Here is a 24,886-nt window from a genome sequence, read left to right on the forward strand (position 1 = left end):
GGAAGCTCTTTCACGATCGTGTAGAACAAAATCTTTGTTGCACTAACCCGATTTTAGAAGCTTATATCTCGCAATCTATAAGAAATTTGGAGATGATCCCAAATAAAAGTTGTAGCCCTTGATGTCTAGTTTTCAGAAATGCAAACCATTTATCATTTGGAATTGTGTACGAAAGGTTATGGTAGATACACTATAGGCTGTCCGGGAAGAGTATTGAAATTTCCGTTGCATAGGGCTGGTTTTAGAAGCTTATATCTAGAACTCTGTAAGGAATTGGGAGATAAGAAACAAATAAAAGTTATAGCTCCTGGTGTCTAGTTTTCAGAAATTTAAACCATTTCCAATTTGGAGTTTTGTACAAAAAGTTATGACCATTATACTAGAGGCTGTCTGGAAGTGCTGGGAATTTGTTCTTCGCGATCGCGAAGCATTTTCTGCGATCGCGAAAGGCAAATTTTGGGTTGAAAATTTTTGTGCTTCGCGATCGCAAAGAGTAAATGCCTGGACAGAAGATATATTTTGAGGTTTCGGCCATTTTAACACATTTGGAGCTATGAAGCTCGGATTGAAGCAATTTTTGAGGCGATTTTCACCATATAGATTGGGGTAAGTGATTCTAACTCGGTTTTGGTTAAATTACACGAATCTATTATTGTTTTTATCAACAAATTAGTGTTTTGGAATAAAAATAGTAGAAAAATTCATAGACTTTAATTGAGTATTTGAAGGCCGAGTTGTTGTCGGATTTGAGTAATTTTGGTATGGTTGGACTCGTAGTTGAATGAGGGTTCAGATTTTATGAGTTTTATCGGATTTCGAGACGTGGTCTCCACGGGGGATTTTTGGGGCGTAATTTTGGATTTTTCAAAAATATTAATATTTTGATATGGAATTAATTCCTATAATATTTGTGATAATTGCGACTAGATTTGAGCTGTTTGGAAGTTGATACGCGCAGAATGGAATTCTTTTTCTTGAGCATTGCTTAGCTTGCTCGACTTTGGATTTGGCTTGTTCGAGGTAAGTAACTCTACTAATCTTGTAGTTGAGGGTATGAACCCTGAATATATGTATTTCGTGAATTGTTGGGAGGTGACGCACATGCTAGATGACGGGCGTGTGGGCGTGAACTATAGAAATTGTGATATAATTATTTCTGTGGAAGTTTGTAGTTAAATGATCTTGGCATTTTCCATGCGATTTTATGAGTTAAAGAAATTGAGCTGAAAAGCATATTAAAAATCATGTTGAGACTATGTGCCAGTATTATTGGGACCCACAGAGGTCATATTGTTGTGAAATATTTATTTTTAAAATGAAAATTTATACTCAGTCATATTCATTTCATTGCATATCATATTTCAGTCTCTGTTGTTATTTATTGATAAATCATATCATCATTTTTGGGCTATTCTCATGACATTATGAGCCCATGAAAGAGAGACTGGAGAGATTGATGACTGAGGGAGGCCGAGGGCCTGATTGTGAGGATATTTTTGGGATCGGGCTGCACGCCGCAGCAGGCCATGTTAGCTTTATATATATTATACTATTGCACGTGAGTTGGCCGTGCGGATCTATATATTATACTATTGCATGTGAGCTGGCCGTGCGGATCTATATATTATACTATTGCACGTGAGTTGGCCGTGTAGCACGTGAGTTGGCCGTGCGGATCTAGATATTATTATATCACGTGAGTTGGCCGTGCGGATCCAGATATTATTATAGCAGGTGAGTTGGCCATACGGATCCAGATATTATTATAGCATGTGAGTTGTCCGTGCAGCAAGTGAGTTGTTCGTGCGGATCCAGATATGATATTATAGCACGTGAGTTGTCCGTGCTTATAGCGATTGGGCTGTAGGAGCCCCTCATGAGTCTGTACACCCCCAATGAGCACAGTCGACTATAAACAGGGATCGGGCTGCATGCCGCAGCAGGTATTGTATAGCGCTGAGTGGTTGAGTGTGCTGAGCACAGTGAGAGAGAATGCGAGACAATGAGATTGAGTACTCTGAGACTGTGAGTACATGAGTGCAATCTCTGAGATATATTGCATTGACATGCACACATGACATATATGCATAGAGATGTGTTTTCCTCATGCTGTACGGTATCATATTATTCATGATTTTTCACACATGTTGACAGATAGGCATAGTGATGCATTTGTTTTACACTGGTTATCTGGGAAAGAAAATGAGATATTTTATTTACTATTGAAATGATTTTTGGAAGAATTACTGTTCTCAAATTATTCATATTTTTGGCAACTTCGGCAAATGACTTGGGTTTTCACTGATATATTTGAAAGGAAGAACTATTATTTTTGAAATCATGATTCGGCTGAGCGTTTTTATCTCTGTGTTTCTTCTGGTACTATTTGCTTTATATTGTTATGGACTGTTGTGGACTAGTGATTTTGGACCCGACCTTGGTAGAAGCTCGTCACTACTTTCAACCTACGGCTAGGTTTGTTACTCAGTACATGGGGTCGATTGTACTGATACTACACTTCTGCACATTTTGTGCAGATGTTGGCTACTATTGCTGCTGTGCTCGATGGTTGCGGGATCTGATGATGTACCTGCGTTCCTCTTGTAGCTGTCTTTTGTTCAGGGTAGCCTTAGATTTATAAAAGCTCTGTTTATGTATTATTGAAACAGACTATGTATTTATTTCATTTCCGCTTTGTACACTCTATTCTTAGAAGCTCATGATTTGTACTACCAGTTCTTAGGGAGATGTATTGGTTTTAGATATTTTCTTTTAATTAATTTCATTGGAATTGGATAGATGGAAATTGGCTTACCTAATGGGTTGGGTTACGTACCACTATGACTAGTGAGATTTTGGGTCGTGACAAGGTGGTATCAGAGCTCTAGGTTCATAGGTTCTACAAGTCATGAGCAAGTGTCTAGTAGAGTCTTACGGATCAGTATGATGACGTCCATACTTATCTTTGAGAGGCTACAGGGCATTTAAGATATATACTTCCCATCTTTCCTTCTTTATCGTGCGGAATTGATTCAACTTGAGACATAACTCTTTGAATTCCTTTCACATTTTTGTATGCGCACATGAGTGCTCGGTATCAGCTGTGCATCGCCGGCTTGTGATTCTATGAATGAGGTTCGAGGTGAGTATTATGTGTTTTGGTGATGGGCCAGTCTGGAGGACTCGAGGCCATGGTTAAACCGTAGCTTGAGCTCGGTAGCTTCAGTTTTAACCTGTACAATTGGACTTATATGTCCGGTAATGACCCTACAGTGGAATTTGTGGCTTGATGAGCAGTGTAATGGCTTTGTGATGAGTATAATGTAACTGTGGAATGTGTTAAGACGATTTGAATGTGACGAGAAGTGTTTCCTTGAAATGTAAAGGAAGGCCATTGGTTGCTTGATTTTTGTTTTGATATGATATACAGTCTCGAGTGTTAATGTTTTAAAGGATCTTTCACGATTGTTAAATTTTGGGACTAATTTAAATTCTCATGTTTGGTTAGTGAGTTTGGACTCAGATAGACTAAGTGATTGCATAGTAATTGTGACTGTGAAAGGGTATATCAAGATACCAATTTGAGGTTAAGCAGGTGGGTTATTTCTTACGGAGTAATCTACGTAGGTGTATTCCTTATGATGTAAGTGGAGAGTTTCTTTTCTACCAATGAAGCATATGTGTGGAGATTTGAATTTGAATCTGGATGAGAAAGTTGACTTGAGTGTCAAGAGAATGATTGCGAGCTTAGCGGATGATTTGGCGTATTTTTATGGTTGGCGTTGTATGAGTTTGAGAAGAAGTTTCGTTGAACTGACTGTGGCATTATGACAGTAATAGAGTATTGGTATTATGAGTTATGGAATATTTTAATTTATGGCTTTGAGCTAAGTGGGGGAGCCTGCTATTGATAATTCAATTTCAAGATTATATGTAAAGGTTTAGTTTTGGGCTGAGGCATACTGGTGAGTTGGTTATGACTTGCAAAAGTTGAGATCGATGATGGCTCGAATAAGGAAATTCCTGGATACGGGTTATATTGCACTTATGAGTATATGAAAATCGTGGGATGAGTGAGTTGTTATGGGTGAATGATGTAGTGCGAACGGAGTATGAATTTGATAGGTGGTGTTAAAGTAGAGTTTCTTCTTTGAGTGTTGTTGTGCTAATGGAGCACGTGTCTTTTGGCCCATTTGGGCGGTGCAATTAAATTTGAGCAAAGTGAGTGACTCCCGAGAAAATTCTAGTGGGTACGAGAATTATATATAGCAATTGAGAAAGTTGCCGGACTTGCGTATGGTAAAAATCTGAGATTTTCGTTTGATGGTGCCTGGACTTGCGGGAATTCTGTATGACTATGGATTCTATACTTTTATATAAGGAAGGTAAGAAGAACAATTTCAAATTTACATAAGGTATTCTCAGAATAAGGGTTACAGTTGTAGAAGTTTTGAAGGTGCTTAAGAAGAGTACAATTGCTTATGGGTCGTAGGGCGTTGTGGTTCTATGTTAGGATGTGGGGTGAGTTGTGGTTAAAGATCGTGTTGTTTTAGCAAGGAGGAGTATCAATTTGGAGGTAAATTCGGAAGGGACTCAGAGAAATAGGACAACTGGTAGTAGACTAGACCAGTATGGTAATGGTAGGATCAGTCCTTTGGGTAATTACGACGTGGTAAGACTTTACAGATGTTTTGGTGGCAATATTCTTGGGTTTGGTGACCTGCGTGGCTTGGTTGAGTTGGAGAGATTCGGTCCTGATGGCTTGGTTGTGCAAATGGATTCCAAAGTATTCTTGATGGTTTCTACCGGTGTGGAGAACGTGTTATGTATTGTGATTTCCTCCTGGAAAGAAGCAAGAGAAAGGTTTCTAACTAAAAGGGTATGTAAATTATTGGTGACTCAAAGTTGATAATGGGATTCTTGTTCTTGTCACATGATGGCATAATAGATGTGGTGTGTTGTGTGGGATTAAGGTCGGCGTGTGCAAGGTCATGGTTTGTCTTTGAAAGGGAGGTCATAAATTCTTAGAGGGCATAAACAGTTTTCGATGTTTGGATAAATGCTATAACTCTTTGGTATTGCGTGAGTAGAGTGTATATTTTAGAAGGCGCACTATGTTTTGAATTATGGATATTTCATAGGTATTGCGGCATTTTCCTGGTTGATCGACTGCTGATGTTCAAATTTTGCCTTGTGGCACAGAAGAATTTTAGAAATATTCCTCGTGGGATGATCGTGTATGAGAGATGTGTTAGACATTCGGGCGGGGGAGATGGGACCAAAAATGGTGGTGCGTGTGTTCTATGGATTTGGAGACTAGGAGTTGTCAGGAACAATTTGTTTCATGGTTGTGGACTGTGAAGTTGTGGTCGGAGCTAGCCAGATGATAAAATGTATTATGATTCAGTCATTATGGATTTTCGGAGGGATTTTTATCTATTTGTGGGTAACCAGAGTGATTTGGGGGTCTATTGATAGGCCCAATTAGGATGTGTATTCTACACCGAGCCGGGATGGTTGGCTCCATACTAGTATTGTTGAGGGACATGTCATTCGGTTGATGTTGAACTTATTCGTGTTCTGAAATGATCTGTGAGTTACTCCTTTATGCTACGAGGAGTTGTGATTCATTGGTTATGTGCACACATGGTGCAGTTTTTATTGGGGGCCTTATGGCGGAATTTGAACAATATGAGCATTTGAGTACATTTGAATTGTTGCGTATGGGTGCATGGATGGCATGGGTTGTGGCTCTGAGTTATATTGGTGCGGCATATTTGTAGAATAGATGTGTTTAGTAAAATAAGGTCATTGGACCTGGAATGGGTACTATCAGGTTTGAAACGGTATATTCGGGAGGATAATATTGAAATTCGGCTTAGAAAGTGTTGTGGTTCAGGCTGGGGCGAGAGAGCTCTATGACTTGTTGATCTGATAAGGGGTCCTGAGATTTATGCGTGTTTCTATTATTATCAACAGTGTACGAAGGTTTTGGGATGAAGTTTGGTTCGATATGGGGTTTAATACTAGTACTTGGTTGGTTTTGGAGTAGTTACTATGATCAGGAATGGTGCTACGAGCATGCAAGTTATGTAATATGCTGGGTGATTATATCCATGGTTATAGTTATAGCTCGATGTAGCTTGTTCAGACTTATACAGTGTGTAGATGTGAGATTCAGGTCTTGGAAAGAATTTTGGATGTTAGAAATTATGCTCCATGGGTTTTGGGCTAAGGTTAAATTAAAGATTTTCAGTTATATTGTGTGGTCAGGCCTATATAGAATAGGTTGATGTGAGATCACCCCAAGTACATGTGTGGTAAGATGGAACCGTGACTTGATGGCTTGGAAACAACTCTTGGCACGTTCGAGGATGAACGTATGTTTAAGCGGGGGAGAATGTAATGACCCGACCGGTCATTTTGAGTATTACAACCCTGTTTCCTCATTTACTGGTCAAATTGGGCTTTACAATTGTTGTGTGACTTGCCGGGGCAATTGGTTCGGGTCAGTGAGGTTTTGGAATGAATTGGAACACTTAGTTCCAAGGTTTAAAGCTTAAGTTAAAATAGTGACCGGATGTCGACTTATGTGTAAACGACCTCAGAATTTAATTCTGATGATTCCAAAAGCTTTGTATGGTAATTTTTGACTTAGGAGCGTGTCCGAAAAATTATTTGGAGGTACGTAGTGGAATTAGGCTTGAAATACCGAAAGTTGAATTTTTGGAAAATTTGACCGGGGGGCTGAATTTTTGATATCGAGGTCGGAATCCGATTCTGGAAATTGGAATAGCTTCGTTATGTCATTTATGACTTGTGTGCAAAATTTGAAGTCATTCCGGATTGATTTGATGTATTTCGGCACAAGATATAGAATTTGAAAGTTCAAAGTTCATTAGGCTTGAATTGAGGTGCGATTCGTAGTTTTAGCATTGTTTGATGTGATTCGAGGCTTCGACTAAGTTCGTATGATGTTTTAGGACTTGTTGGTATAATTGGTTGACGTCCCGAGGGGCTCGGGTGAGTTTCGGGGTGGTTTCGGACCATTTCTAGGCCATTTTTAGTTGCTGGTTTCTGCCTACAGAGGTGTGCATCGCGATCGCGACCATTGGGTCGCGTTCGCGAAGAGCAAACAACAGTTTGGAACCTTGTGAATCGCGATCGCGGAAGCTCTTTTGTGATCGCGTAGAACAAAATCTCTGTTGCACTAACCCGAATTTGGAAGCTTATATCTCGCAATCTATAAGGAATTTGGAGATGATCTAAAAATGAAAGTTGTATCCCTTGATGTCTAGTTTTCATAAATGAAACCATTTGTCATTTGGAGTTGCGTACAGACAGTTATGGTAGATACACTATAGGCTATCTGGGAAGAGTTTGGAAATCTTCGTTGCATAGGGCTGACTTTGGAAGCTTATATCTAGAAATTTGTAAGGAATTGGGAGATGAGAAACAAATGAAAGTTATAGTTCTTGGTGTCTAGTTTGCAGAAAAGTAAACCATTTGCAATTTGGAGTTTTGTACAAAGAGTTATCTCTATTATACTAAAGGCTGTCTGGAAGTGCTGGGAATTTGTTCTTCGCGATCGCTAAAGGCAAATTTTGGGCTGAAAATTTTTGTGCTTCGCGATCGCGAAGAGTAAATGCCTGGATAGAAGATATATTTTGATGTTTCAGCCATTTTAACACATTTGGAGCTATGGAGCTCGGATTGAAGCGATTTTTTAGGCGATTTTTACCATATGGATTGGGATAAGTGATTCTAACTCAATTTTGGTTAAATTACACGAATCTATTATTGTTATTATCAACAAATTAGTGTTTTGGGTTGAAAATAGTAGAAAAATTCATAGACTTTAATTGAGGATTTGAAAGTCGAGTTGTGGTCGGATTTGAGTAATTTTGGTATGGTTGGACTCGTGGTTGAATGAGGGTTTGAATTTTGTGAGTTTTATCGGATTCCGAGATGTGGGCCCCACAGGTGATTTGTGGGGCGTAATTTTGGATTTTTCGAAAATATTAATATTTTGATATGGAATTAATTCCTATATTTTTTTGAGCTGAATCAAATTAATTGTGACTAGATTCGAGCCGTTTGGAACTTGATACGCGCAAAAAGGAATTTCTGGAGCATTGCGTAGCTTGCTCGACATTGGATTTGGCTTGTTCGAAGTAAGTAACTCTTCTAATTTTGGAGTTTAGGGTATGAACCCTGAATATATGTATTTCGTGAATTGCTGGGAGGTGACGCACATGCTAGGTGACGGGCGTGTGGGCGTGTATTATAGAAATTGTGATATAATTGTTTCTTTGGAAGTTTGTAGTTAAATGATCTTGGCATTTTCCATGCGATTTTATGGGTTAAAGAAATTGAGCTGAAAAGCATATTAAAAATTATGTTGAGGCTATGTGCCAGTATTATTGGGACCCACAGAGGTCATATTGTTGTGAAATATTTATTTTAAAATGAAAATTTATACTCAGTCATATTCATTTCATTGCATATCATATCTCAGTCTCTGTTGTTATTTATTGATACATCATATCATCAATTTTGGGCTATTCTCATGACATTGTGAGCCCATGAAAGAGAGACTGGAAAGATTGATGACTGAAGGAGGCCGAGGGCCTGATTGTGAGGATATTTTTGGGAGAGCTGCATGCCGCAGCAGGCCATTGGCTTTATATATATTATACTATTGCACGTGAGTTGGCCAGGCAGATCTATATATTATGCTATTGCACGTGAGTTGGCTGTGCAGCACGTGAGTTGGCTATGCAGCACGTGAGTTGGCCGTACGGATCCAGATATTATTATAGCACGTGAGTTGTCCGTGCGGATCCAGATAGTATTATAGCACATGAGTTGGCCGTGTGGATCCAGATATTATTATAGAACGTGAGTTGTCCGTGCAGCATGTGAGTTGTCCGTGCGGATCCAGATATGATATTATAGCATGTGAGTTGTCTGTGCAGCACGTGAGTTGTCCGTGCAGCACGTGAGTTGTCCATGCAGCACGTGAGTTGTCCGTGCTTATAGCGCTTGGGCTGTAGGAGCCCCTCATGAGTCTGTACACCCCCAGTGAGCGCAGTCGACTATAAACAGGGACCGGGCTGTACGCCACAGCAGGTATTGTATAGCGCTGAGTGATTGAGTGTGCTGAGCATAGTGAGAGAGAATGCGAGACAATGAGATTGAGTACTCTGAGACTGTGAGTACATGAGTGCAATATCTGAGATACATTTCATTGACATGCACACATGACATATATGCATTGAGATGTGTTTTCCTCATGCTGTACGGTATCACATTATTCATGATTTTTCACACATGTTGACAGATGGGAATAGTGATGCATTTGTTTTACACTGGTTATCTGGGAAAGAAAATGAGATATTTTATTTACTATTGAAATGATTTTTGGAAGAATTACTGTTCTCAAATTATTCATATTTTTGGCAACTTCGGCAAACGATTTGGGTTTTCACTGATGTATTTGAAAGGAAGAACTATTATTTTTGAAATCATGATTTGGCTGAGCATTTTTATCTTTATGTTTCTTCTGGTACTATTTGCTTTATATTGTTATGGACTGTTGTGGACTAGTGATTTTGGACCCGGCCTTGGTAGAAGCTCGACATTACTTTCAACCTACGGCTAGGTTTGTTACTTACTCAGTACATGGGGTCGGTTGTACTAATACTACACTTCTGCACATTTTGTGCAGATGTTGGCTATTGTTGTTGCTGTGCTCGATGGTTGCAGGATTTGAAGATGTACCTGCATTCCTGTTGTACCTGTCTTTTGTTCAGGGCAGCCTTAGATTTATAAAAGCTTTGTTTATGTATTATTCAAACAGACTATGTATTTATTTCATTTCCTCTTTGTACACTCTATTCTTAAAAGCTCATGATTTGTACTACCAGTTCTTGGGGAGATGTATTGGTTTTAGATATTTTCTTTTAATTAATTTCATTGGAATTGGATAGATGAAAATTGGCTTACCTAACGGGTTGGGTTAGGTACCATCACGACTAGTGGAATTTTGGGTCGTGACAACTTCCTAAAGCAGTAGACTATTTAAATAAGGAATTTGAAATGAAAGATCTTGAAAAGACAAAATTTTATCTTGGTCTACAAATTGAGTGTATGGAAGATGGAATTTTTGTCCATCAATCAGCATACACTAAAAAGATTTTAAAGTGATTCTATATGGATAAAGCACATCCATTGAGTACCCCGATGGTTGTGAGATCACTCGATCTAAATGAAGATCTATTCCGACCTCATAAAAAAATGAAGAGCTTCTTGGTCCCGAAGTACCATATCTTAGTGCAATTGGTGCACTAATGTATCTTTCTAACTTTACAATATCTTAACAAGATATATCTCTACTCCTACAAGGAGACATTGGAATGGAATCAAACATGTATTGCGGTATCTAAAAGGGACTACCGATATGGGATTATTTTATGGCAATAATTGTAATCCTGATCTTGTTGGTTATGCCGATGCTGGGTATTTATCTAACCCACACAAGGCTCAATCTCAAATAGGCTATGTGTTTATATATGGAGGCTGTCACGACCCAAAATCCCACCACATGCGTCATGATGGCACCTAGTCTCTAAGACTAGGTAAGAAGATTTCAATTACATTTTGAAGCCATTTTTTTTAATTAAATAAAAAATCAAAACTGACAGCGGAATAAATATGAATATGCAACTTCCCAAGACTGGTAGTACTGAGTCATGAACTCTAACTGAATACATGGAATGATCACGAGGACCGAATATACAATACTGTTTGATTACAAGTTAACAGTACAATGAAATAAAAAGACTCCAAGGGACTGCGACGACCAAGCAGCTCTACCTAGAATCCTTATGATCCCGCTTTAACTCCGCTCAAGTCTGTTATCTTCAATACATGGCTCTGCATAAAAATGTGCAGAAATGTAGTATGAGTACGCCACGGTCGGTACCCAGTAAGTATCAAGACTAACCTCAATGGAGTAGAGACGAGGTACAGTCAAGACACTCACTAGTTTAATAACTTGTGCAATATAATATACAAAATAATAGGAAATAAATAACAATAGAACAACATGGAACAACCAGTGATATGCACAACAGACAACAAGAATACCATTAATATCACTCAGCAATTAATAAACACAAGAACACCCAATTAAATCAAGTCCTTCAAAAAAATATCTTTCACATATAATTCTTCCACATAACTCTTTTTCAAATATAATTTTCTCAAATAATTATTTTTCAAATATAATTCTTTCAATAAATCTTTTTAAATATAATTTCCTCAAATAAATATCTTTCAAATAAAATTCTTTCATATAATACTTTTTAAGTAAAAATTCTTCCAAATAAATATTCTGAATATAATTCTTTCAATTAAAAAGTCACCATGTGACACCTCATTTCATAATCATAAAAAAAAATACAGGTCTCAGCCTATTTTTATATTTTTCGTAAACACAAGTCTCAGCCCATTTTCATATTTCCACGGCACATCGTGCCCATAATTAAATCATCATATTTCTCAGGCACCTCGTGCCCTTATTTCATATCACAACTGCATGCACAATTCACGTGCCAATAATCATTATCATTTCATCACAGCACCTCGTACCCATATTTTATATCACAATTGCATAGACAATTCATGTGCCAAATATTCTCATTATTTACTCACGGCACCTCGTGCCCATATTTTATTTTATAATGCACCTGTAAATAGCCACAGGCTCTCAATTTCAACATAAAATCATATTGTTATCAATTTACCAACAACAAGACAAGTTGCACAAGGTATAGAAATAAACACAAAAAAATCACAACATCACATGAAAATTATCAACACCACAACCCCACATCATCACATATCGTCCCTGACAATAGCCACACTTATCGCTCCTATTTCCACTCTTATCACTCCTATAGCCACCCTTATCGCACCGCCCAGACAATATCAATAGCCACCCTTATCGCTCCTATTGCCACCCTTATCGCTCCTATAGCCACCCCTATCGCTCCGCCCAGATAATATTCCAACAAACACAACAACAGTGAAATGCCACCCTTATACCCACATAATATCAACAGTGAAATGCCACCCTTATCTCCCCAAAATAGTAACTCACAAAACACAACAATTTACATGAAAAATTAACACGACAATATAATAAAATCAATTCATATCACAATTTGCCCAATGGCCACAACTAAATTCCAAAGATATAACAAAATCAATTAATTTTACAACAAATATCTCAAGGCTCCACACAATGTATATAACACCAAAAAATACTCAATTGAGATAGAAATTACTCAGAATAAAGCAAAACCTTCATTAATACAAATTTAGATAATTATATTAACACTTATTCTTAAGCTCGTTTAAATTAATTATTTGCATAAGAAGATTCATATTGGAATTAATTTCCAAGAAATATTAAACCAACAATACTCACAAAATTTCATAAATATTTCAAGTAACAATCACATCAAATTATCATATAAAAACAAATTCAACAATAAGGATTTAGGCATGGCAAACAGATGATTTAATAATTTTCCACAATTTTCCAATTTACTACGCAATAATGCCTAAGACTTTATTTCAAACTCGAGGTTAAGCAAGACACTTACCTTTTTAAAGTTAGGCCGATATTTTAAAATAGCCTTCTTGCTTGAATTGGCCTCCGTACAGCTCAAATCTATCCAAATTAATTGTATCACTTCATTAAAATTCATCGAAAACAATTTCGGATAATAATACGTCGATTTAAAAATTTATTCCAAAAAGTCAACAAACGTCAACGCGGGACCCGCCTCTCCAAACCCGACATAATTTTCATGAAATCCAAACACCCATTCTGATACGAGTTCAACCATACTAATTTTATTGAATTCCAATAACAACTCGACTTCCAAATCTTAAATTTTCATTTTTAGAAGATTTTTCAAAAATCTTGATTTCCTCCATTTAAATCCGAAACTAAACGATGAATATAATCATAGATTCATGAAATATAATCACTTTAGTATATAGAACACTTACCCAAGTCAAAGTCTTGAAGAACTCCTCCAAAGTCGCCCAAAAACCGAGCTCCAAAATCTAAATCGAAAAATGGCGAAATGACCATTTTTGGTCCTTAACATTCTGCCCAGTTTCGCACCTGCGGACTAATTTTCGCACCTGCGTCGCCGCTTGTGCGAGTGAAAACTCGCTTCTGCGGAAGTACACTGCCCAGTCGACCATCGCATTTGCGGAAGTTTTTTCGCTTCTGCGCGAATCGCTTCTGCGATGCCCCTCCGCTTTTGCGCCTTCTCTCCCGCTTCTGCGAGCACGCAAGTGCGTGATATTTTTCGCACCTGCAACCACTGCCCAGGCCTTTCTCTTTCGCTTCTGCGGCCTAAATCTCGCATTTGCGATGTCACATATGTGATCAATTTCATCGCAGATGCGATGAAACCAGTGGAAGATTTCCAACAGACTTTCAAGTCCAATTTTTGTCCGTTTAACCATCCTAAACTCGCCCGAGGACCCCGGGACTTCAATCAATTATACCAACATGTCCCAAAATATAATACGAACTTAGTCGAGGCTTCAAACCATATCAAACAATGTCGGAATTACGAATCGCGCATCGAATCGAATTATATCTTTTCAAATCTTTCAACTTCTATATTTTTGCACCAAAACGTATCAAATCAATCTAGAATGACTTCAAATTTTGCACACAAGTCATAATTGACGTAAGGGAGCTATTCCCATTTCCGGAATCGAAATCCGACCTCGTTATCAAAAATTCATCCGTCGGTAGGATTTTTTCAAAATCTTCTATTTTCCAACTTTCGCCAAAATGTTTCGAATTGTTCTACGGACTTCCAAATCCAAATCCGAACATACGCCCAAGTTCGAAATTATCATACGAAGCTATTTTCATCATCGAAATTCCATTCCGGGATCGTTTGCTCCAAAGTCAACTCTCCGGTCAACTCTTCCCATTTAAGCTTCAAAATGATATTGTTTCTTTAAATTAAATTCCGAATCTTCCGAAAATCAAACTCGACCACACACGCGGGTCATAATATATTTTGTGAAGCTTCTTGAGACCTTAAGTCACTGGACGGGGTGTAATTTCTTAAAACGACAAGTCGAGTCGTTACATTCTCCACCTTTTAAACAAACGTTCGTCCTCGAACGTTTTAAGAATTATTCTGAGGTTACTAAATCGATGATTTTACTTTTACACATATACTCAAGGTTGATTCCATGCTACCGCATTTGAGATAAGCGTGATAACATCATCTCATTTGAGTTTATTTCTTTTATCCATATTTATAAACTTTAAGATCAATTTCTTACACTCTAACATTTCAAAAGGTCTAATTTTTTACAACAACGCACGGTATTAGTCTCAACTGTCTATAGCAACTTGTGCCTACGCACACATCAATTTTCTTGATAGTGTTGAAGTACTTCAAAAAATTTCGGGGGTGTTTCATTCTTCCCTGCTTATGGTCATTCGCCCTCAAACATATAACATAACTTATCTCTTCCTTTGCAAATCTCAATCCTTCAAATTTTACTAACTCCCAAATTTTTCAGAAATTCCGGCAGAGTCTCCCCTGTAATTGGGTTTATCCACCTGCAAGAGTAACACCAAAAAAACTCCTAACAACACATTCCGACCACATGAAAATAATGAAGAGCTTCTTGGTCCCGAAGTACCATATCTTAGTGCAATTGGTGCACTAATGTATCTTTCTAACTTTATAATGTCTTAACAAGATATAGCTCTGCTCCTACAAGAAGACATTGGAATGGAATCAAACACATATTGCGGTATCTAAAAGTGACTACCGATATGGGATTATTTTATGGCAATAATTGCAATCCTAATCTTGTTGGTTGTGCCGATGCTGGGTATTTATCTGACCCACACAAGGTTCAATCTCAAACATGCTATGTGTTTATATATGGAGGCTGTCACGACCCAAAATCCCACCACAGGCGTCGTGATGGCACCTAGTCTCTAAGACTAGGTAAGCCAATTTCAATTACATTTTGAAGCCATTTTTTTTAATTAAATAAATAATCAAAACTGACAGCGGAACAAATATGAATATGTAACTTCCCAAGACAGGTAGTACTAAGTCATGAACTCTAACTGAATACATGGAATAATCACGAGAACCGAATATACAATACTGTCTGATTACAAGTTAACAGTACAATGAAATGAAAAGACTCCAAGGGACTGCGACGACGAAGCAGCTCTACCTTGAATCCTTACGATCTCGCTTTAACTCTGCTCAATTCTGTTATCTTCAATACCTAGCTCTACACAAAAATATACAGAAGTGTAGTATGAGTACGCCACGGTCGGTACCTAGTAAGTATCAAGACTAACCTCAATGGAGTAGAGACGAGGTACAGTCAAGATACTCACTAGTCTAATAACTTGTGCAATATAATATACAAAATAATAGGAAATAAATAACAATAGAACAACATGGAACAACCAGTGATATGCACAGCAGACAACAAGAATACCATTAATATCACTCAACAATTAATAAACACAAGTACACCCAATTAAATCATGTCCTTCAAATAAATGTCTTTCACATATAATTCTTTCAGATAACTCTCTTTCAAATATAATTTTCTCAAATAATTATTTTTCAAATATAATTCTTTCAATAAATCTTTTTAAATATAATTTCCTCAAATAAATATCTTTCAAATAAAATTCTTTCATATAATACTTTCTAAGTAAAAATCCTTCCAAATACATATTTTGAATATAATTCTTTCAATTAAAAAGTCACCATGTGACACCTCATTTCATAATCATAAAAATAATACGGGTCTCAGCCCATTTTTATATTTTTACGGCACCTCGTGCCCATAATTAAATCATCATATTTCTCTGGTACCTCGTGGCCTCATTTCATATCACAATTGCACGGACAATTCACGTGCCAATTATCATTATCATTTCATCACAGCACCTCGTGCCCACATTTCATATCACAACTTTATGGACAATTCACGTGCCAAATATTTTCATTATTTACTCACGGCACCTCGTGCCCACATTTTATTTTATAATCCACCTGGCAATAGCCACAAACTCTCAATTTCAACATAAATCATATTGTTATCAATTTACCAACAACAAGACAAGTTGCACAAGGTATAGAAATAAATACAAAAAAATCACAACATCACATGAAAATTATCAACACCACAACCCCACATCATCACATATCATCCCTGACAATAGCCACCCTTATCGCTCATATTGCCACCCTTATCACTCCTATAGACACCCTTATCGCTCCGCCCAAACAATATCAATAGCCACCCTTATCGCTCCTATTGCCACCCTTATCGCTCTTATAACCACCCTTATCGCTTCGCCCAGACAATATTCCAACAAACACAACAACAGTGAAATGCCACTCTTATACCCACATAATATCAACGGTGAAATGCCACCCTTATCTCCCCAAAATAGTAACTCACACAACACAACATTTTACACGAGAAATTAACACGACAATATAATAAAATCAATTCATATCACAATTTGCCCAATGGCCACAACCAAATTCCAAAGATATAACAAAATCAATTAATTTCACAACAAATAGCCCAAGGCTCCACACAATGTATATAACATCCAAAAACAATCAATTGAGATAGAAATTACTAGCATAAAGCAAAACCTTCATTAATGCAAATTTAGATAATTATATTAACACTTATTCTTAAGCTCGCTTAAATTAATTATTTGCATAAGAAGATTCATATTGGAATAAATTTCCAAGAAATATTAAACCAACAATACTCACAAAATTTCATAAATATTTCAAGTAACAATCACATCAAATTATCATATAAAAACAAATTCAACAATAAGGATTTAGGCATGGCAAACAGATGATTTAATAATTTTTCACAATTTTTCAATTTACTACGCAATAATGCCTAAGACATTATTTTAATAAATTTTGCACGTATAAGCCCGAGTACGTACTTGTCACCTCACGTACACGGCTTTTTACATTTCACAAATGACACATAAGACTCAATACCTAAGTGGTAATTCCCCAACTCGAGGTTAAGCAAGACACTTACCTTTTTGAAGTTAGACCGATATTTCAAAATAGCCTTCTTATTTGAATTGGCCTCCGAACAGCTCAAATCTATCCAAATTAATTGTATAACTTCATTAAAATTCATCGGAAATAATTTCGGATAATAATACGTCGATTTAAAATTTTATTCCAAAAAGTCAACAAAAGTCAATGCGGGACCCGCCTCTCGAAACCCGACATACTTTTCATGAAATCCGAACACCCATTCTGATACGAGTTCAAACATACTAAGTTTTTTGAATTCCAATAATAACTCGACTTCCAAATCTTAAATTTTCGTTTTTGGAAGATTTTTCAAAAATCTTGATTTCCTCCATTTAAATCCGAACTAAACGATGAATATAATCATAGATTCATGAAATATAATCACTTTAGGATATAGAACACTTACCCAAGTCAAAGTCTTGAAGAGCTCCTCCAAAATCGCCCAAAAAACGTGCTCCAAAATCTAAATCGTAAAATGGCGAAATGACCATTTTTGGTCCTTAACAATTTGCCTAGTTTCGCACATGCGGACTAATTTTTGCACCTGCGTCGCTGCTTATGCGAGTGAAAACTCGCTTCTGCGGAAGTACACTGCCCAGTTGACCATCGCATTTGCGGAAGTTTTTCCGCTTCTGCGTGAATCACTTCTGCGATGCCCCATGCGCATCTGCTATGACCCTCCGCTTCTGCGCCTTCTCTCTCGCTTCTGCGAGCACGCAAGTGCATGATATTTTTCGCACCTGCGACCACTGCCCAGGCCTTTCCCTTTTGCTTCTGTGGCCTAAATCTTGTATTTGCGATGTCGCAACTGCGATCAATTTCATCGCAGACGCGATGAAACCAGTGGCAGATTTACAACAGACCTTCAAGTCCAATTTTGGTCTGTTTAACCATCCGAAACTCACCCGAGTCCCCCAGGACCTCAACCAATTATACTAACATGTCCAAAAATACAATACTAACTTAGTCGATGCTTCAAACCACATCAAACAATAACAGAATTATGAATCGCGCATCGAATCGAATTATATCTTTTCAAATCTTTCAACTTCTATATTTTTGCGCCGAAACGTATCAAACCAATCCGGAATGACTTCAAATTTTGCACACAATTCATAATTGATGTAAGGGAGATATTCCCATTTCCGGAATCGAAATCCGACCTCGTTATCAAAATTTCATCAGTCGGTAGGTTTTTTCCAAAATCTTCTATTTTCCAACTTTCGCCAAAATGTGTCGAATTGTCCTACGGACTTCCAAATCCAAATCCGAACATACGCCTAAGTCCGAAATCATCATACGAAACTATTGTCATCATCTAAATTCCATTCTGGGGTTGTTTGCTCAAAAGTCAACTCCTCGGTCAACTCTTTCCATTTAAGCTTCAAAATGAGAATTTTTCTTTAAATTAAATTTCGAATCTTCCGAAAACCAAAATCAGCCACACACACGGGTCATAATACATATTGTGAAGCTTCTCAAGACCTTAAGTCACTGGACGGGGCGTAATTTCTTAAACGACAAGTCGGATCATTACAGAGGCACTGCCATATCTTGGCAGCAATCAATCATGGCTACTTCATCTAATCATGCTGAAATAATTGTTATTCATGAAGCAAGTCGAGAATGTGTATGGTTGAGGTCTATAATACACCTTATTCGAGACAAATATGGTTTGAAGTGTGACAAACTACTCACAATTTTGTATGAAGACAATGCAACATGTATAGCCCAATTGAAGGGAGGATTCATAAAAGGGGATATGATAAAGCACATTTCACCAAAGTTATTTTTCACACATGATCTTCAAAAGAATGGTGATATTAATGTGCAACAGATCCGTTCAAGTGATAATATGGCTGATTTGTGTACCAAATCTCAACCGACGTTAACCTTCAAGAAACTAGTGTACAAGATTGAGATGCGAAGATTCAAGGATTTGAATTGATGCTCTCATCAGGGGGGAGTTAATACGGGTTGTACTCTTTTTTCCTTACAAGGTTTTGTCCCACTGGGTTTTTCTTGCAAGATTTTTAACGAGGCAACCAAAAGGCGTATTTCTAAACATGTGTACTCTTTTTCCTTCACTGGGATTTTTTTTTCCCATAGAGTTTTTTCCTAATAAGGTTTTAACGAGGCACATTATCTATGGACATCCAAGGGGGAGTGTTATAAGAAAAATCAAATTATGGTGGATGTCGACTCTTCCTCCATGATCTTCTCAAATGCTCAATGACATATTCAATGACATATTTTTCTTCACTTTCCATGCATATATAAAGGCCTTGTAATAGATAGGAAAATATACACAATTGAATAAGAAAATCTCTTTCTTCTCTCTATCTCCATTTTTTGTTCATGTTTTACTAAATTATTTTTATTTCATAACAACATGTCTTGTTCATGTTTTACTAAATTGCTTTTATTTTATAACAAAAACATCTATTTATCTACATTATTGCATGATGACTAACATCATATTTAGAACCACACAACCCTTCAATTCTCTCCTCCATCACCTAATGGCTATGCAATAGGACTACTGTGAAGGCACTTCTATGCCTCTTAAGTGGAGTTCAGAACCCATTTGTGGTTCTTTTAGACAAGTGTGACGGAAATGTGTGTTTAAAAAAAAGAGTGTGTAACGACCCAACCGATTATTTTGACTTTTAGAATCTCGTTCCCTTAAATAAAACTCCCCGAATGTGTTTTTAATGATTTATGACTTGCGGGGATGGTTGGTTCGGGATTTGTATGTGTTTGGGTTGAAATCGGAACACTTGGTTCCTTAAGTTAACCTTAAAAGGCCAAGTTTGACTTCGGTCAACATTTTGATAAAACGACCTCGGAATCGGGATTTGACGGTTCCAATAGGTTCGTATGATGATTTTGGATTTGGGCGTATATCCGAATCGGGTTTTTGACAACCCGCGAGCGTTTTGATGTTTAATAGTAAAAATCAACTATTTGAAGGTTTAAAATTCTTTAAATTTGGTTTGGAGTAGGATTTTGAGTAATTAAAATCCGTTTAGAATTCCGAGTTTGGGAATAGTTCCGTATGGTGATTTAAGACTTGCATGTAAATTTTCGTGTCATTCCGAGTAGTTTAAGTATGTTTCGGCTCATTGGAAGTAAATTAAAGAACTTGAAAATTTTAAGTTTGAATCAATTTGGTTTGGGGTATGATTCTTAGATTTGATGTTGTTTTACATGTTCCGTGAGTTTGAGCGAGTCCGTTTTATGATTTTAAACCTGTTGGTATGTTCGGGCGGGGGGACGAAGGCCCCGAGTGTTAACCGGACGAAGCTCGGATCAATTTTGAAATTTTGAAAAAGAGCTGAAGCCTTCTGCTTCTGGTACGTTCGCACCTGCGCTTGGACAGCCGTAGGTGCAACTCTTGCAGATGTGAGATTTATGCGCAGAAGCGAAAAAGAGAAGGGGAGGTCTGCCATCGCAGGTGCCGAATCTCGGGCGCACCTGCGAACGCACAGGTGCGAGCATTTTTTCGCAAATGCGAGGCTTGGCAGGCGAGGAAAAACTCGCACCTGTGAGGCTTTTCCGTAGGTGCGGAAGCCGCTGGTGTGGAAGCCTCAGGTGCGGTACCTCTTCCGCAGGTGCGAAAATCACTGTTGGGCAGAATGGTTAAAAATCGGGGCTCAGACATTTTGAGCCCATTTTCCTCCATTTCTTGGCGATTTCAGAGCTTTTGAGAGGGAGATTTCAACTAACAACTTGAAAGTAAATTAATTCTACACAGCTTGAGTTAAATACATATATTATACGTAGATTATAACTAATAAATCTTAGAAATCAAAGATTTAGATGAAAAACCTAGATTTTTATAAAAATGAGATTTTAACCACGAAAATAGTTATGGAATTGGGTAGAAATTATATATTCAAGTTCTTGAGATTATGGGTAATGTTTTCATCCGAATATTTTTAGAATCCGAGCATGTGGGCCCGGGGTGAATTTTAGAAATTTTACCATTTTGTATAAGGTAATTTATTTAATAGATAAATTTCGAATCCATTTAGCATATATTAATTATTTTGTATAATATTTGGATAGTTTCGGATTTTTCGGCGTCGAATCGAGAAGTCAACGCGACGTGGTAATCGGAAAGTGGACTTTGAGATAAGGTAAGTCTCTTGTCTAATCTTGTGAGGGGGAAATTACCTTATAGGGATTAAATTTAATAATTGTTGCTAATTGCGGGGGCTACGTACGCACGAGGTGACGAGAGTCCGTGCGTAGCTACTATTAATGCTAAAGTCCGAGTAGTTTAGGACTCAAAGCATGAATTACTTGTGTAAATTATATTCTTTGTTTAATTAATATTAATTGATATGTATATATGAATATATTATGAATTGTTAGATAAAGATATTAAAGGATGAAAATCTCATATGCTTGATTTTCTGTTTAAATTAATTTATTGTCAAAAAAATTGTTCTTCCTCCCGAAATTATCTTATAATAAATATACTCTCCTTCCGGAGGTACATAAAAAAATATTTTCCTTTCTTATGGAGCAGGCCGAATGCCTCGGCAGGATAGATGCATCTATGGATCGTGTCGCACGTCCCTCGGCAGTGTACACGACACTCTAGATCGGGTCGTACGTCCTCGGCAGAAATCGTGCTTAATAATAATAATAATAATAATTACACGATACCTTAATAGTTTATTGCAGCTTGTAAGCTAATTGATAAAATTGGAAATCTTTGGAATTTATTGAATTATTATTCCTGCTTGTTAAGAATTATTGTTGTTCCTGTAAATGAGACTAATTGATAAATTAAAAATCTTTGAAATTTATTGAATTATTATTCCTGCTTGTTAAGAATTATTGTTATTCCTGTAAATGAGACTAATTGATAAGTTTGGAAATTTATTTGAATTGAAGGAATTTAATTAATATATTGAGAATTGCTGCATTTGAAGGAATTTAATTATTGCTACTGGTCAATAAAATTATTGTTAACTCTGCGAATCACATTGATATAAATATTTCTATTTCATGATTATTTAATATTATTGACCCATAGTGAGTGTCAAAGTCGGCCATCTCGTCTCTACCACTTCGAGATTAGGCTTGATACTTACTGGGTACACGTTATTTTCGTACTCATACTACACTTGCTGCACATTTTATTATGCAGGTACATATATGTATAGCAGCCTTGTGGGAGCAGAGGTGTGGTTCATAATTATGGGAACATACGTGAGCTGCATTTTATATTACGATCCGCAGTTAACAGAGTCTCCTTCAGAGTTATTATATTTTCCTGTCTAATTTATATTCTGGACAGATGCTGTATTTTATTTTTTATTCCCCAGTAAATGCTCACGCACTTGTGACACCGGGTTTTAGGAATGGTAGTGAATTGTTTAGAAATTTAGTTGTTAAAAATATTCATCATTTACTCTATGAGTTTTATATTTATTATTTCATTGAAGAAATTTTTGATTTCAAAAATACTAAAATGGGTAATTAAGTGAAGTTTGTATTGTTGGCTTTCCTGACAGCGATGTCCGGTGCCATCACGACCTTAATGGATCTTTGGGTCATGACAACATGGTATTAGAGCACTAGGTTCACTTAGGTCTCACGAGGCATGAGCGAGTCTAGTAGAGTCTTGCGGATCGGTACGGAGACGCTTGTGCTTATCTTCGAGGGGCTACAGGGCTGTTAGGAATGCTTCCTCTCTTGATTCCTCATCGTGCGATTCGATTCCTTTGAGGCTTATGCCTACATTTCCTTCATATTCGATCTTATGCGACGTGAAGCGCTTGTTAAACATTGAGGATCGAGGAAATTTTTAGTGGTACTACAGATGTAGTGCGGGATGCTTCTCCCTGTGTAATTAATTGGGCTATTGTCGTTGCCTTGCGGGAGGACGCTCTATCATTTCAAATTAAGTATTAGTACTACCTAAGGTTTTGAGATTTGGCATTGATTGTTACGACGATTCGTGCGTTGTTATCGCATAGTGTTTATAAAATGGTAAAATGCCCGTCTATGTGTCAGGGCAGTAAATGACTTGAAAGAAGGTTTTCTCAGTATATGATTCATAGATTCCATGTTTTAATTTCAAAGGAGAAAAGGTGTCACAACCTAAAATTTCCCACCGACGGAACCGTGATAGCGCCTAACATTTCACTTGCTAGGCAAGCCAATGTTAGAAAAATCGTTAAACCAATTCCTTATTTCCATTCAGTAAATAACCATAATTAACTAAGATGAAATATATTAAGTGCGGAATATCATAAAACTGTATTAATTACTACCACCCGGATCTGGAGTCACAATTCACGAGCATTCTAGAATTTACTACAAGTAATAGTCTGAAAGAAATACAACTGTCTGAATGAAAGAAAACAGTAGGACATAAAAGATAGACGGGGACTTCAAGGTCTGTGAACGCCGATAGATCTACCTTGAGTCTCCGGATAGCGGAACAGTAGCAAATCTCGATCAACCTGAGCCGATATCAAAATCTGCACAGAAAGTGCAGAGTGCAGCATCAGTACAACCGACCCCATGTACTGGTAAGTGTCGAGCCTAACCTCGACGAAGTAGTGATGAGGCTAAGGCAAGGCACCTATAAATCAACCTGTACAATTTAACAGTGTATATGCAAATAACAGAAATGAAGAACCAAATAGGAAATGTAGGGAGGGGAACATACTGAGGGGAATACAAGATAAAGAACTACAACAAAGTGATCATCGGAGCAGTCAATATACCATGAATCAATAGGAATAGTGAATACAGTAAGGAAAAATGTACGGCATCACCCTTCGTGCTTTTACTCTCAATCTCACCATAAAATAAATAGAAACGGCACGGCATCACCCTTCATGCATTAACTCTCATATCATGGCACGGCATCACCCTTCGTGCATTAACACTCACAATATGGTACGGCATCACCCTTCGTGAATTAACATTCACAATATGGCACAGGATTACCCTTCGTGCATTAATACTCACAATATGGCACGGCATCACCCTTCGCGTATTAACACTCTCCCTTACCATAATGCAATGCATAAATATCAACAGGGAGATATAATAACAAGTACAAACCTTACCTCAACATTTGGTTCCATAACATCAATCTCAACTTTGAAATAAAAACTCAACTATCACCAGAAAATCTGTATACATGATAAGAACGATAAATTGAACAACACTAGTATAACACATCGCAATTAGGCATAGGATTGAGACAATATAAGTAAAACTGAGAAACATGGAAAACAGGTAAATTTGGTGGCGCATATGTACTTGTCAACTCACATATACGCCGCTCACATGAATTTCACTTAGCAAGTAATCTAAGGTTCCTAATTCCCTCTACTCACGGTTAGACACAACACTTACCTCGCTCCAAAGGCTACTTAATTCTCAATCACAGCTTTTCCTTTGGACTTCACCTCCAAACCACTCGTATCTATTCAAAAATGACTCAATAATATCAAATATTGCTAAGGGAATCAATTATATTGCATAAATTAAATTTCCCAAATTTTCCTCCGAAAAGTCAAAAAATCGACCCCAACCCCGCTTGGTCAAAACCCGAGGTTCGGGCCAAAATCCTTTTACCCATTCACCCCCGAGCCCGAATATGTATTTAATTTTGGAATCCGACCTCAAATTGAGGTCTAAAACCCCAAATTCCCGAAATCCTT

This window comes from Nicotiana tomentosiformis, chromosome 1 (assembly GCF_000390325.3).
Source record: "Nicotiana tomentosiformis chromosome 1, ASM39032v3, whole genome shotgun sequence".
In the NCBI taxonomy this organism is placed as follows: Eukaryota; Viridiplantae; Streptophyta; class Magnoliopsida; order Solanales; family Solanaceae; genus Nicotiana; species Nicotiana tomentosiformis.